The 16,291-nt window shown below is 52.4% G+C and overlaps 1 long non-coding RNA gene and 1 other non-coding gene across 2 annotated transcripts; both read right to left on the reverse strand.

Moving 5' to 3' along the window:
• Window positions 1–2,990: 2,990 nt before the first annotated feature.
• Window positions 2,991–6,155, reverse strand: LOC129147961 (uncharacterized). Its single transcript, XR_008555172.1, has 3 exons — window positions 5,675–6,155; window positions 4,760–4,876; window positions 2,991–3,250 (listed from the first exon to the last, which is right to left on the reverse strand). It is a non-coding gene; the product is annotated as an uncharacterized LOC129147961 (long non-coding RNA).
• MIR205 (microRNA mir-205) lies at window positions 3,220–3,298 on the reverse strand. The gene has a single exon (NR_129235.2). It is a non-coding gene; the product is annotated as a microRNA mir-205 (primary transcript).
• Window positions 6,156–16,291: the final 10,136 nt, after the last annotated feature.

Below are 16,291 nucleotides of genomic sequence, written 5' to 3' on the forward strand. Positions count from 1 at the left end.
CATGTTGTTCTCTGCAGGTGGTTGACTCCTTGCCTGCCCTCAGTCCTCCCTCCCCTCTTCCTTTCTGCTGAAGAAACTCCTGCGATTGGAAAACCTGGGGTCGGGATCTGGGTGAGAGGGAGCTCTGAGCGCTGTGTCTGAAGCCACGTGGCTTTGCTCTCAGACATTGCCACCCGCCCTGGGGCTCTCAGCAGACCCTTGTCCGTCCTGTTGTCACCCCAACAGACCTTAGACACTGACCACAGGCCTGAGGCTCTGAGTGGCCTGGCAAACCAGTGCCCTGACTGTCCCTTTCCTGTGATGGCAGCTTCACCGGAGGCCTGTGGGGAATGAGGACTCGATGTCTTCATTCAGCACTGGTTTTAGAAGCTCCACTGTGGGCTGTTTCCCTCGTAAAGGACCTTGATCCCAAAGACCAGAATACAGTCCTGGGAGCGTGTCTAGCTTCTGTACCCACAGCCTCATTATATTCATGGCTTTTAATATTCGGAGTGCCTTTTGCCAATACGCATTTTCTCCCGAAGTGGGAACCTGGAGCCCAGACGCGATGTATTATTGATAGGATTGTAATTCACTCCTCTGGGCTTGTATCTACAGTGTATACCATTAGCACAAAATATTAAATTACCAGCCCTGGTGTATGTTTGTCTATTCAAGTTTGGCTCAATGATATTTGCCTTTCGCCTCAATAAAAGAGCATGCATAAAGGAAGCAGGGCGATCTTATTTGTTGTTGTTGCAGGAGAATTTTGATGAAATCATTTTCTCAGTCCCGTGTTTTGGCGGGCCATGCTTTGCCATAAAGATAGGAGACATAAAACAGTGGGGGTTGGATGGGGAAGGGGGTTGGGGCCGTTTATTCCAGCGCTCAGCACACACCAGCTTCCCTGGCCGCCTGCTCGGGGCCACACTCAGGGTTGTGTCCCTTTGCAACGGGGTGGGAGGCAGTGGGTGGTGGGCAGTCCAGAACGGGAGCCAGAAATACAAGCCACGTATCCTGCTGTATAGAGGGCACTGCAGTGGACTTGGGGTGTGGGAGCCCACCAGCGCGTCAGGTACAGCTCTCTGTAGTCACAGCAGCACGTCCTGGCTAGCCTCGGACAGTCAGCCCTCAGGTCACCATTGCTGGGTCCAGCCCCACCTGAGCCAGGTCTCTCTCTCTCTCTCTCTCTCTCTCCCTCTTCTTCCATTAAAAAGACTCCAGGTCATAGGGCTCAGGCCAAGCTGCCAATGAAAGTGCCACCTCCCTTCTGCTTTGTGCTTTGGGTTCCTGCAGAGCCCCGAATGGAGGTGTCTGCTGGTTAGTTACCTAAGTACTCCCAACCCCTCCAAACCCCATTCACTGCATCATTTTTATGGGTAAACGTTTTTTTTAAATATATTTTATTGATTTCTTTTTTACAGAGAGGAAGGGAGAGGGATAGAGAGCCAGAAACATCGATGAGAGAGAAACATCGATCAGCTGCCTCTTGCACACCCCCTACTGGGGATGTACCCACAACCAAGGTACATCCCCTGATCGGAATTGAACCCGGGACCCTTGAGTCCGCAGGCCGACGCTCTATCCACTGGGCCAAACCAGTTAGGGCTATGGGTAAACGTTTTTTAAAATATATTTTTATTGATTTTAGCAAGGAAGGGAGAGGGAGAGAGAGATAGCAACATCAATGACGAGAATCAATGATCGGCTGCCTCCTGCATGCCTCACACTGGGGATCAAGCCCCCAACCCAGGCATCCAACCTTGACCTCCTGGTTCATAGGTCCATGCTCAACCACTGAGCAATACCAGCCAGGCCGGGTAAACATTTTTTTTTTTTTTTAATGCCCGTGGCTTGTCCTCTTCCCCCTTTTGTTATCCGTGAGCCTAATGTAGGGGCGAGGGTGACAGGGACAGAGAAATGCTTTTTCATCTTGGCTCCGGCATCAGTCTGGGAGCCCTTAATTCCTCAGGGGCAGAGTCCCAGGGAGGAGGTGGGGGAGGAGGGAGGGACCCCTCTCCTCAGAGGTCACTGGCTGGGGGAGGGACTCAGATACCCAAGTGACAGGTTTTGCCTCCACAAAGCTGGAATCTCCTTAATAGGGAGCGCCTAAGAAAAACACCCTTTGCCAGGCCAGGGGGCTCTATTGAGTTTTGCCGCCTGGGGCACATTCTGGAGGCGAAAACCGGTTTTTCTGAAGACTCGGCAGGGCCGGGCTTTGTTCAGAGCTTGCCTCCTTAGCCAGACTGGCTCCCTGGACAGCCTGTTTACCTAACGAAAGGGCAATTAAGAGAAAGCCTTGGGCATCCCCCACCCCTCCATAACTGTGGACTTCCTTAGGACTTAGGGGCCTGCCCCACCCCCTCCCCACATCCTTCTCCTTCCCTAAAGGAGAGACATGGAGTTTTTCTTAAAAAAAAAATCACACAGGCTTGTAAAGCCAGGGAAATCAGTGTTAAAATCCATCAAAGCAAATCACAGGCCCTGACAGCTGAGGCGTATTATTTGTGTTTTTCCTCCCAGCTTTCTACCGAGCCTGGTGTGTTCAGCATGTATCTTGGGGAGACGAGACCCATATAAAGGCAATTACAATTGATAAAGGATTAATGTTGGATCTGACATTTTGTGTGTGTGTCAAATGTGTTCAAGCATGTTCATCTTTGCAGAATTGACACCCACTCCCTCCGAGATACAACTTGTTCAGCGTCTGAAATCTCTGCCACCTGCCTTCACTTAAGTCTTATTTACATTTACTTTATTGCAATGTAAGTGGGTTTAAAAACATCTTCCGGGAGGTTTTTACCCCATTCTGCAGGTCCTGCCGGCACTGCGGGGCTCCTTGCTGATTGCAAGTCAAGTTTCAGCCACCTGCCTGGAAGCCCCAGGACAGACGGGGCTGATAGATTGTTCCCCCTCAGGCCTCCCTTTTAACCCAAAGGGGAGGTGACTTCAGTCAGGGAGTCAGCATCCAACAGCATGAAGCACAGACACAGTTTTCCAGCAAACGGATGACTTTTTAATGTTTGTAAGTTACAGAAAACACGCATTTCCGTTGCATGCATTTAGAAGGCGGTTCCTATCTGTGGTGCTGTTCCCAATCCGCCTACACCGGTCCCCTCTGCAGAAGACACTCGCTCCAGTGTCTCCTCATCTCTCCCATCTCTCCCTGGGGTTTCGTTTTCTAAGTCAGAGGTCCCCCCGGCTGCCACTGTTGGGGCTGCGGCGGCTGCGGCGTCAGCTCCATGCCTCCTGAACTTCACTCCACTGAAATCTGGTTGGGTATGAAACAGACTCCGGTGGAATGAAGGACAAGAGAAACACATGGATCGTCCGGGGGTCTTTTTCTCAGAGGGTGGGCTGCACGCCATCCCCAGCCTCTGCACGCAGGGTTACTGCCCGGTCGCAGGCCTTCGGGATCTTTGAATCGTGGATGTGGGAGATGTGGGGAACCTGGATACTCTCTGCCCTCCCAGGATCACTGCCTTCCACGGGCTGCAGAGAGCAGGCTCACCAAGGCACCCTGTGTCTGCAGCACGGACGGACGGACAGTGCTGAGTTGGCGGGCTGGGCTGTGGGGCTGGCACTCTGCTGTTTCTCACCCCCGAGGCAGCCATCCAGGCATATCTGTGTCTACTTCGTTGGGGAGCTGGCCATCTTCCCCCTTTGTCCGTGTCCCCCTGTGTGTGATGTGACTGAGCTCGGTGTGGAAGTCAGGTGTTCTGAAGTTACTTTAGGAAAAAACCCATCACCTATGGACCTGCTCACCAAGGTGATGGGATGCAGGGACGGGGCCTCCTCTCCACAATGCACGGTCCAGTGAGCGTGGACAGCACTTTGCAGGCCCACCTGCCAGTGTGCAATCAGGAGGAGGGGCTGAGGAGCTCGGGAGGGACCAGGATCCGGGCCTGAGCCAGGCCCATTCCTGGGGTGGTGGTGGGGGGTTAGAGAAGGGTGAGACTCCTGGGTCTTGCTCTTGGACCTAGACTTACCCAGGACGTCTGCTTTCTGGTGGCCCCACATCCTGTCCTAAGTCTGTTTGGAAATGGCACAACCTCACCTTTTGGAGGCATAGGGTTGGGGGCTGTGGGGGTGGGGGGAGGGGATGGCCTGGCTTTCAGAGACTGAACTAACTTGGGCTCTGAGGCCTCCCCACCCGCCTAAGAGAAGTGCCCACGAACCAGTGGCTGTGTGGCTGCTGCCGGGCCTCTTCCTTGCTGTGTTCAGACACGCCCGTGGCTCAGTGCAAACCCCATAAAAGGCTGTTCTCAGCACCAACATGCACACGGGGTAGTTAGGGCAGATCCGCCCTGTTGTTTGGAATACTTTCTTCCTGGGGCTTGTTCTGACCCGATGCTGAGAGGCAGTAGCTTAGAACGTGGCTCCTCCCCTGACATCCAGCCTCCCCAGCCCCGGGGAATCGGGCCTCTGAAAAAGACTCCTCAACAAGGGCTGGGGGTCCTAGCCATGGCGGGGGAAGAGCCCCGCTGTCCTTGGGTACTGAGAGGAAGAAGGCTGGCCCATGCTCCTCCACTCAGCCTTCCTCATGAACACTCAGTTCAGTCACGAGAGAGACGCGGGCTGCTTGTGAATGGTCTACACCACATAGTCCTGCAATGACTTTGGTCTATTTTATAGACCTCCCGTTGGGCTCTGATAAACGATGGCAGGAGATGGTGGAAGGAAAGAGTTCTGGGACGGGAGGATTCTCTGCATTCTCTTTGGATTTTAGCCCAACTTGGAAGCAAAGGGGCCAGTGTGTCTCCCTGCAGACCCTCCTTACCCCACTCTCATCCTCCCACCAGATTCTCCCAAGTCCTTGGTGGGAGCGCCTCGCCTTCACGTGGGGTCCTCGGCCTGCAGGTTGGATACTCCGGAGGCGACTGTGTCTGTAAAGCACCTTGTGAAAGACAATGCAGACAATAGGCAGCACTGATGTTATTTACCCCAGACAAAGCAGGCCCTTTCCTAGCGCCCTCCCCCCACCCTGCAGACCTTCAGAGGCTACAGACAGAGGTGAGATGAGCTGTATCAGGAGCCTGGAGCACACTGGACCCCTCGCCCGGAGTTCAAGATTCTTCTGTCCACCATGCCTTTGCCAACGTGATGCCCCAGTGACCTCTCCTTGGCCACTCGCAGAGGAGGGTTTGGGCACAAGAAGCAAACCAGGCAAGTGCTTGGCTTATAGAGGAAGCTCACTCGGTGACTGCTTTCCCGCCCCCAACTGCCCTCAGGACTGGCCCCAAGTGGCTTCCTAATAAAACCAACTTGGCCACGAGAAGCAAAGAAGGGAACCAGGTCCTTGATTTCCTGTTAGCACCGCACCTTCCAGGCCAGGACTGAAAAGCCCGCCCACCCCCAGCTCCTCGTGTGGTGCAAATCTCCACGAATCAGACAGAGCTGCCGTCCTGGTACCTAACTGCTCAGCACCCCTGTTCCTCGCCAGCTCCCGTTACGGGTGAGCTTTATTGCCTGGGATCAGTGGAAATCCCCAAGACAACCCCGAGCGAGCTGGAGGTTTGGTTAGTACAGCAGGGTCAGCCACTTTCGCCTTGGAGAAGGTGGTGAGTAACTTCCAGTGAATGTGGCCTTTTCCACAGTCCAGCCTCCGCTCTTCCTGCCCAGTGATTCTGCAGAGGTAGTAGCCCCTCGGCTTTAGTTGCCCCAAGCCCCGCAAACCCAGAGATTTCGGACTCACCTGTAGGTATGAATGTCGGAACCTTCAACACAGCAGGGCCTACTATGAGCTTGATTCGAAACAATCAATAGATTTTTGATAAGAAAACTCAGACAAAGGGGAGGCTACAGGCTCACGCCCACGAGAGAAAGAAAAGGAATTCCAAGTCTTGGAATGTTCTTCCACTCCTAAGGTTCGAGGACAGGAAATGAGAAAGGAGAACTACTTACTGTATAAAGTGTCCAGTGTGGCAGACCCGTGCAGAACAGAAATGGCTCCTGAGGGGAGATGGGGGGGGGGTGTCCCCAAAGCCATTCTCCCTTTAGTAAGAAGGCATGTGAGAGCAGAGGAAAGTGAGTTGGAGTAGAGGGGACTAAAAGGTAGCTGGAAAAGAGAGTTTGGAATATGGTTGGGGTTCCGTTGACGTTTTAGAATAGAAGTTGGTAACAGACAATGAAAGAGAGAGAAACTGGTTTTTCCAAGGCCAGGGGGAAGAAGAAGGACTGGCCCCTTTCAAGGAGGTGGCACTAGTTTCACTCTTTATTTATGCACCTCACAGCAAAGCTTCGGGTTACCTGCTGGGCCCAACCAATGGAGAGAGGGCCCGGGCTGCGGGCCCCGCCTCTCAGGACCCACACCCCAGGGGGCCGTGAATGGCGAGGCCTCTCTGCAAACTGATGTTTCTTTCTTATTGTTCTGTGAACACCAGAAAGGGAGGGAAGGGAGGCGAGGGCTGCATCACTGGGGAGTCTGCAGGTTATCTGAGTGCTGGCCCTGGAGGCTTTGGCCTCTGGAAGACCTGCAGGAAAGAAAAGGGAATGCTGAGATCTTATCAGGGCTGGAAGAAGCGATGGGTGTGTGTGTGTGTGTGTGTGTGTGTGTGTGTGTGTGTGTGTGTGGTGTGCCTGTGTGTAGGCAGCAGGAATCGATGGTCCTTTGAGCTTTCAGCCGTGACCCCGTTTCTTAGCTCTGTGCAGTGCACTTCAGGAATCCAGCCCATCCCAGAACAGCCACAGAAAGAGGCCAAGGGTCTGAGCAGAGGCCAACCTCCTGGTTATTGATATGAAGCACAAACTGAGTTTGCTGCTCTCCAATGAGAAGCAAGGGGCTTTTGCAACCCAAGAGACTTTGCCACTTGCTTTCCTTCCATTCCCAGGGTGGGGAAGAGACCCTCTTTGTGAGGGGAAGTTGCTCATCTGTGCCCCCACCCCAGCCCCCTCTTCCCTGTGCCTGCTCCCCCTTCCCCACTCGCCCTCTTGGCAGGAAGGTAAGGGAAATGGAAGCCTCCTCATGCGTAGTGCACTTCGCCTGAATCCTTGCCTGATTTCCACGCGTTCTCAAGGCGAACCTGGGGCACAGCTAAGGTAGATGCCTCCCTCCTCCAGGTAGGGGAGGGATGGAAGGCCTGGTCCAGAGGACATCTTGGTGCAGTCCTGTCCCACAGCCCTTCATAGAAGTTGATCCTAACTGCTCAAAATCTCTTTAGAAATCTGCTCATCCAAACCTCTTACCAAACAGGTGGGAACCTGAGGCTCTGAGAAGAGAATTTCTGTCTCACGTTCATGCAGGGTCACGATTCTAGTCTACCTGGACCTGCTCTTAAGGGCTCTTCCCTGGTTCCGGAGGGCCTCGCATTTGTCTGGGGCATTCGGCACGTTTTCCATGGAGGGTGAGGGGAAGGAGATTTTCTGGGTGATAGCTTTCTTAAGTGTGGGGATTCCTCCCCAAACTGTCAGGACACACAATTGTGCTGCCAACTGGACCCAAATTGCCTTAGTGTAGCCTCAGCTTTCCCTTTTTCCAATTAGGAATGTAGAGAGAGAAACAAAGTCCCTGGTAAGACGATACACATATACTTGTGAGTTAGAGACCCTGGACCCTTGTCCAGCTCTCTCTCCTTTCCTGTAATTTTCATTCATTCATTCAGTGATACACAATCTCTCTCACCGCCTCACTCCACCTCACTCAACCCTGCACCAGGTGCGTGAGCTCTTTACCCTTTAGGAACTCCCAACTTAGATATCCATGTACATGCACAGATATAAAAACAGGCCCATGAGAAAAACACTCTGAATACTCCCCCAAAAGGCTATGTCAACTCTTGTCCCTGAGGTTCAGGGAAGGTCCCACAGAGAAGGCGACATTTGAGTTGGCCCTGGACAGAGGAGGGAGGCCTGGAGGTGGGTTAGGAGCCGCTGGAATGGAAACCCCGAGGAAGGAGCCCTCACCTGCCTCAGAAGCTCACTGTGCTCCAAGGGAGGACTGGAGGCAGAAGGCCGGCTGCTAGGGAGATGGCTGCCCCAAAACGTGGGGTAAAGGGAGGGCAGGAGTGGCACCGAGGGTGGAAAACAAGCAGAGGTCCTGCTGGTCCCATTCTTCGCCATCCAGGGGGCATCTTGACCTCTACATTTGTTTAGAAAATGGAAACAATAACACAGCCAACACAGCCGGGACAGACTCACCTGCCCGGAGTTATTGTGATTCTTATTTACCTTCCCCTCGGCCTGATTCACCGTGGTCCAGGAGGATGCTCTGTGGACTGGTCCAAACACACTGGTTTTTATGGTGGGTCTGCGGGGGCGGGGGGGGGAGGGAAGCATAGCAGGGTGGCTTTGCTGGTAGCCTCCTGTCCCCGCATCCCTCAATCTGGCTCTTTGTTCCAAAGTCACTTAAGAGGCAAAGGCTCTAGATGTCGTCCCTTTCCCTACATCTGCCATCGGCGTTTCCCAGGCTCTTTCAAGGATCGCATGCCTGTGGGAGGGAGAGTGTGAGGGCAGAGAGGAGTAGAGGGGGCAGGGCAGGTTGGCTGGGCTGGAGCACAGGGCTCCGTCTCCACTCAGGAGCTAGCCACATCACGGTGTGTGCTCACTTTCTCTCATCTTGGGCTTCATGTTTTGGTTTGATGTCTGTATGCATATCCCTCCATCCTCATTCCTTCTCCCCCTCAACACGACCTAGCCAGGGATTCTCTACTGTGAGAAGATCTTTGGGCCCCACGGGGATCTCTGGTCTGCCATTCCCTCCGCTCTGACTTCCAGCGCCATATGTGACTGTCACATCTTTAGCTGTTGAGGAAACAGGTAAAAGATTGCAAACTCTCCCAAGTGTTCTAACACCGGATTAGCGTTCGTTACCTGCCACTCTCTCCTGACTAAATTCTGGTTATAAGCTCCTCTAATCTTGCAGCTCCGCCTTCATGCCTAGCACGGGTGCCCACTGTCCTCCTGTGCAGTCAGTTCGTTCTCCTGGGGAGGGGCACAGAACGAGAAGCAACCGAGGTGTCTAAGGAGCCCATTTGGAGTGGTCATTGTGACCTCTTAGGAGTAAAACAGGACGGGTAGCGTGACAGAAGGAGACAGCTTGTTCCCAGAAGCTGCTGGAAACATCAGAGCCCATGGCCTGGAGGTGTGGGGGAGGGTGCCCTTTGGGCTGCCAACAGACTGGAGCCTTCATCACCTCTCACTCTCAGCCTCTTGCTCTGTCCCACGTGTTGAGCTTAGGAGGGCCTCACCCTACAGGTTTATCAGTAAGGGCCCAAAGCCAGGAACATGCCTGCTAATTTTTTTCTGCCACTTCCTAGGTGGTCACTTTGGCCCAGAAAGTAAGTGCATCAACATAAGGGGAGAAGATGTGGTTTCGCAGCAGAAATGAAAAAACAACAACAACTTAGGGTTTGAGCTTATAGGAAGCTTTACAAGATTCAATGTTATAATGTGGCTGTCAAAGAGTAAATTCTATCTTCGGTTGTATTATTAGAAATATGAGTGAGAAAACAAGGGAGGTGATATTCCTAGTCTATTCTATATTGCTTAGATTACACCTGGCTTATTATGTTCAGTTATAGGCTTCACATTTGAAGAAAGGTACAATACAAGTATGAAAGGGAGAAAAAGGTGATCAGAATGGTGGGTGGGCTTGAAAATGTGTCACTCTGAGGAAGGATTAAGGATGTTTAGTCTGGAGAAGTGATGACTAGGGAGCAGCAGGAGGATTACGACAGGTGTTTTCGAGTACATGCAGATGCGCCACATAGAAGAGGGTTATATTTGTTCTTAGTGGCCCCATGGGTAGAATTAGGAACAATTTCTTTTCCTATCACCTGTTCCACGTAGAACTACTTTCTTAGAGACAGACCCTGCAGGACACAGGCAGGTGGAAAAAGACACCTGGTGATTCTGGAGTTAATATAGCCCCTTGAGAGAGGGCAAGTCCCCCCCCTAGGGGTACATGGAAGGAGCAGGCATGCTCCCTGCATACCCCCACCAGGTGGACTAGAACACCTGTCTGAGCAGGTGGGGCCAAACCCCTGAATCCAAGTCAATAAATCAAATCGAAGCCCCTTCCTGCCGTCTTGACTGCCCCTTCCCTCCCACGTGACTGTAGCTCTTCAGTGGACTTGTCCGGTGCCAGTGCTGCGCATGGACGTTGATTTTGGGTTGGTCTTCACTGGCCAGGCCTCTGTATCCCGAAATCACATCCGCACTCTGCACGTAGCATCCTGTGCTCTGGGCCTGTGTCTACAAGCGTCATCTTACAGTTCCCGAGGCCCCATCTTTCTCTCTCACTAGGCCATGGATCTTCGAAAAGAAAAGAAAGCCCTACATTCCCTGCGCTGAGACCTTCCCGGCACCTGGTAGATGCTCAGTAATCATCTGTTAAATGGGTAAAGGCAGTGGTCGGTAAACTCATCAGTCAACAGAGCCAAATATCAACAGGACAACGATTGAAATTTCTTTGGAGAGCCAAATTTTTTAAACTTAAACTTCTTCTAACGCCACTTCTTCCAAACAGACTCACCCAGGCCGTGGTATTTTGTGGAAAAGCCACACTCAAGGGGCCAAAGAGCCGCATGTGGCTCGCGAGCCGCAGTTTGCCGACCACGGGGTAAAGGTGAAGAGAGGCTGTGACTGAGGAGACTTGGGGTCCGGGTCTTACACCCCTTCCCTTCATTCTCCTGGCCCCTCTCCACGCCAGCATTGATCAGAACCTGTCCCAGAGTTTCAGGAGCTGTGACCAGATGTTTTCCTGCTCCGCGGGGCTGAAGGTCCCTCATCCCTGAGGTGGCCACATTCTCTGGAGACGGTAGAGGAGGGGAGCTGGGCGGAAGCCTGCCTGTTGAAGGTCTCCTCTCCCTGGCCCCTCCCTCCCAAGGCCTAAGCTAGTTCTCCAGGTGAGGGGAAAACCCCAGGCCCCCCCTGTCCCTTTCCTGCTCAAGGCAGAAGAAGGAGCCCAGGGAATCCTGTAGCATGCAAAAGCAAAGCCATGGTTTTAGCTCAGCTCCTCTGGACACTGCCCACCGTTATCTGCTCCACACAATCTCTCCTACCTGCCTGGAGGCTTTCTGGGTTTGGGGAACTTCCATTTCCGTGGAGAATGGTCATTGGAGATTTTATTTTTCTGTGTTTACAACATCCGGGGACGACTTTAGGAAAGCAGAGGAATGGGGAAGTTTCTAATGGAAGATGCTTTGATCAGCCGAAGCAGCTCGTGCTCCTGAACAGAGAGGGAGATCCGGAAACAGTGAGCGGGAGGTGGCTGTGCTCCTCAGACCTTGACTCCTGGCTCTCAGCGTTTGGGGAATTAGAGGGTATGGACAGCACAGAGGAAAAGCAGGGGTCATCTGTTAATTCATATCTCCATTCAGCCTTTATTGGGCACCTACTACACGGGAGATACTTGACCAGGTGCTGCAGATAAATGGATGACTAAGAGGCAGGCCCGCAACACAAAGACTTTGCATGCAGAGAGGGAACCAGCATGCTGACCCGTGCTGCTAGAGAAAGGGACAAGTATGGTAGCCCCTGGACTGGCACTGCAGGAGCCAAGAGAAGCCTGTCTTCCTGCCTTGCATATTAGGAAGGCTTCATGGAGGAGGTGCCACCCCACTGAGCTCCGAAATGCAAGAGGAACTGTGCCAACGGGAGAAAAGAGAATTTGGAGCGGGGGCTCCTTGGGGTAGTGGGGTTTGAGCAGAGATGGGCAGGTGGTCTTATTCCTTAGAAAAATGCCAGCTCCAGCCCTAGCTGGTTTGGCTCAGTGGATAGAGAATTGGCCTGCAGACTGAAGGATCTAGGGTTCAATTCCGGTCAAGGGCACATGCTGGGCTGCAGGCTCAATCCCCAGTAGGGGGCGTGCAGGAGGCAGCCGATCAATGATTCTCTCTCATCATTGATGTTTCTATCTTTCTCTCCCTCTCCCTTCCTCTCTGAAATCAATAAAAAATATATTTTTTAAAAAAGGAAAATGTCAGCTCCACCCTCGGTCAGATGTGGATTTACCACTTGGGGGGTCTAGAGTAAAGAATGGGAGGGGATTGAAGGAGCCTAGCCTGCCTAGGAGGGAAAAAATCTAAGCCAAACTCTTCCGCATCAGCACCTCTGCGAGATAGATCTGGGCAGGTAATCGAGTTTGGCAATCTCTGCTGGCTGCCTCACTGCATTTTTTTGTGTTTCATCAGATGCCAGTTAGAATTTGCTAAATAAAGAGGGAAGATCAGCAGCAGAGGGGCAAGTTTTAATGGGGAGAAACTGACCCGGGGAGCTGCTAAAGGGTGACAGGCAGGCTTGAGGCCACCAGGCTGCTTAGCTCAGCACCAGTGGGCTGGTGCGCATGCTTGTGTGCACACACCTGCGCATACGGACCTGTGGCTAATTAGACTGTTAAGAGCATTTCAGCCTGGCTTGCCTAATAGTCCCAGAAAGGAGATTAGGTGGGCAAATGAATGCGGTGCACAAAGCGGGGGGAGGGTTGTATTGCTGCAAAACTTTTCAGCCATCTGATGATCTGTTGCAGAAATAAGCCACGTTTGGGGCCCTTAGACAAAACAATTAGAAAGCAGACCTCCAGCTAGGGAATGGTTTGGGGGCTCAGAGGACTGGTTTCTGCTCTCAGAACACGCTGGCGGGTGCCAGCGCATCCATCTCGCCGAGTCTGGAGAAGTGAGCTCTGTGGCTGAGCTCAGCAGTTCTGAGCAACAGAGCAATAAAGCAGCCGGGAGCCCTGTCGCTGCAGCAAGAGGGGTGATCCCACAATTTAATAAGCGGGAGGATGCAGCAGGGCCAAAGCAAATTGTCTGAAGGTGATGAGATTGCTGTGCCTTCCTGGGCCGCAGCGGAGCCCGGGGGAAGGGGTTTGGGTTTGTGATGCTGGGGTGGGCGATGGGCTGACAAGGAGCTGGGGAAGAAGAGGAACCGAGCTTGAGGCTCAACCCTGGGATCCACTTTCCAAAGGCAGGGACGAACCATCGCCTAAATCTATGCAGCATCTTTGGAAACTGGGGATGGGGAGGAGCTAGGGAGGGACTCTTCATTCTTACTGAACTGGAATGAACCAGGTGTCAGGGGTGACACCTGTTGGGGTGGGAGAGGCAGAAAGGGAGCAGACTGACGTTTGAGCCCAGACTCCCAATTGCTGATTGTGCCGTTTAGTTGAGTCACAGTGACTCTGACACTGTGTCCTCATTGAGGAGTGGGCATGACGGTAGTGCCTGGGAATGTCCCCCAAAACAAAGAGCTGCATTGTCGTTATGAAGCTGAGTGCAACCCAGAGTCCAAAATGGTAAAATGCAGACTCAGAGTCGCCGGGTGGACCCAGTTTCTAGGCTCAGTGTCTGGTCCGAGGACCTGCTGGCATTCCCCAATTTTCCTCCACCCAACCCAGAGCTGAACTGCAGCTGGCTAACACCTGCTAGGGAGAGCCGCTTGTTAGAATTCCAGGGAATCGCTTGCCATCTGGTTGTTAAACACATTGGTAGCTTGAAATCAGCCCTGGTGGGAGGACGTGTACCATGCTACAAGTCAGGGTCCTCCCGGGAGCCAGTTGCTAAGCCTTTACAGCCCAACTCTGTCCCCGCCTCGCTGGCTCTAGCTCTCCACTCCCCCTTCTCTAGCTCTCCATGACCCCCTCCCCCTTCACTGGCTCTCCATGACCCCCTCCCCTCCCTCTTCACTGGCTCTCCATGACCCCCTCCCCCTTCACTGGCTCTCCATGACCCCCTCCCCCTTCACTGGCTCTCCATGAACCCCCCTCCCTCTTCACTGGCTCTCCATGACCCCCTCCCCCCTCACTGGCTCTCCATGACCCCCTCCCCCCTCACTGGCTCTCCATGACCCCCTCCCCCTTCACTGGCTCTCCATGACCCCCCCCTCCCTCTTCACTGGCTCTCCATGACCCCCTCCCCCTTCACTGGCTCTCCATGACCCCCTCCCCCCTTCACTGGCTCTCCATGACCCCCTCCCCCCTCACTGGCTCTCCATGACCCCCTCCCCCTTCACTGGCTCTCCATGACCCCCTCCCCCTTCACTGGCTCTCCATGACCACTCTTCATTGGCTTTCCATGACCGCCCCCCTCTCGCTGGCTCTCTGTGTTGCTTCCCACCCCCCTCCCCCTTGCTGGCTCTCCATGTTGCTTGACGTCCCCCTTGCTGGCTCTCCATGTTGCTTTCCCAGGGCTGAGGGCTGGCTCCCCTGCCCGCTTTGCTCTCAGTGACACTCAACACATTGGGGCAGCAATGCTGAAGGCCCTAGTTCTGGTCCTGAACCCCAAACTGCAGCCCCACAGGCTGCTTTCTCTTTCCAGGACATGCAGCCCCCATGATGCTTCTGCTCTGTGCTCTTGCTTACACTCATTCCTCCATCTAGATTCTAGAACATTCCTCTGAGTATTCTGAATGTACTGTCCCTGAAGCGCTCTGCCACCCCTCTCTCTTTCCCCACTCACTCCCCTTCTCCATGTGGGCCTCCCCACGTGCCTCTTCCCCATGGTGGGCAGGTGGCTGCTGGCTCTCCCTGTCGCTGGGCCGTCACTTCCTCCCGAGGCAGGGCCAGTCCCCAGACATGCCCCTAAGGTCTGTCTTAGGTTATTATACAGGGTTTTGCTCATATTTCCTCCTGTAATCCCATGGCACAGTCATTTCAAAGATATGGAAAGTGAGGTAACTCACAGGAGGTAACATGACTATTAGAATTCGGATTTGGGGAAAAGGCTTTCTGACTCCTCGGGCCGAGACTTCCACCTTTCGTCTTCTCATTACACTTTCAGATTCTCAGCTACTTTTCTCTTCCATATAAAACCCACACTGCCCTGCACGAGGTCAGGGTTCGTGCCTGCTTGATGAATCCATTGAAACTTCCTTTCAGTCACGTATTTTGTAGCAAAAATGAGATGGGGATTAGGGAGGAATTAGATATGATATTACTTCCACAAAATTAACTCTGTCCCGAGGAAAGCCCTGAACCCCCACCCCCCCAGGCCACCCCCTCCCTCCCTCAGCCGCCTGTGTTAGATGGTCCCTTCAAAGTGAAGCCAGGAGTTTTTGTTTTTTTCTTTATTTTATATTTTTATTTCTTTCGGAGAGGAAGGAAGAGGGAGAGAGAGATAGAAACATCAATGATGAGAGAGAATCATTGATTGGCTGCCTCTTGCACACTTTGGATTGAGCCCGAAACCCAGGCATGTACCCTGACCTGGAATTGAACCTTGACCTCCTGGTTCATAGGTCTATGCTCAACCACTGAGCCACGCCGGCCAGGCAAGCCAGGAGTTTTTGTAAAGATGGTGAAAGGGTTTCAACAGGGGCATAGGCATGCCCCCATGACTTTCAGCAGGAGAATATTATTGACAAACTGTGCAGTTATAATATTGCACAGATCAAACCCTCCAAGTTTAGTGACGCTTGTCTGCCTGTTTGTGTTGTAGCCAACAACAATGACAATTTAACATTTCCCTCAAATCTGAGGCCTCTGGGCACCTGTGAGGATGAAAAATGGACAAGTTAAACAGGCTCTTTTGCAATGACTGAGAGACACCTCGAAGGTTTTCCTTGTAGTTTCAGATTTGGGTATTGTTGTTGTTTGTTTTTAAATCTAGTGCTTTCTTCCCCACCTCAAATACTACTACTACTACTACTACTACTAATAATAATAATAATAATAAGAAGAAGAAATGGTAAAGATTCTTAAATGACTGAGAATTTCCTTTTCTCCATAGGCCTAGTGCCTAATTCTGTTGGGTTTGGAAATATGAGCCGACCACTATTTTCTGACAAGTTGGAAAGGGAATAAGAGACACCTCCCTCTCCCATCTTTTCTGAGCCCTAAGAGAGCCAGTGGCACTCAGCAGCTAGGAGGTGTCCACGGGGTTGTCCTCTGATGGAAAATCGAGAGCTAAGTGTGCCTTCTTTCCCATGAAGGTTCTGCCAGGATGACAGGCAGCGAGATTATAGTTTACCTCTGGCCAGCGTTTTGAAGAACTGTGGTGTTCCTATTCTCTTCCAACAGAGCTCTGATGTGTGCAGACTCCCTATAATTATGGAATAATTGGATTTAACTATAGGGGTAGAGCTAGTTTCCAACCAAGTGCTCTCAAATAATTTGTTGCTTTTTAGAAAAAAAAAAAAAAAAGGATACTCTTACTGGCTTTAGTGGCATGTATGTACGGCTCCCCTCAACTCACCAAGAGAGGAAAGGATGGCTGGTGTGAGTCCCAGTCATTTTAGTGGGGTTGATGGGATCCTAGTACCCTAGTATCTCAGCTCTGAACATTCCAGAAAGTTCACTTTCTCTAAAAAGGAAATCCAGAGAGGAGGCCTTCCCAGGGTCCCAACGTGAAATGTTTCAGTCTCATGCCTACGGTTAGGA

The sequence above is a fragment of the Eptesicus fuscus genome, chromosome 22 (genome assembly GCF_027574615.1).
Source record: "Eptesicus fuscus isolate TK198812 chromosome 22, DD_ASM_mEF_20220401, whole genome shotgun sequence".
In the NCBI taxonomy this organism is placed as follows: domain Eukaryota; kingdom Metazoa; phylum Chordata; class Mammalia; order Chiroptera; family Vespertilionidae; genus Eptesicus; species Eptesicus fuscus.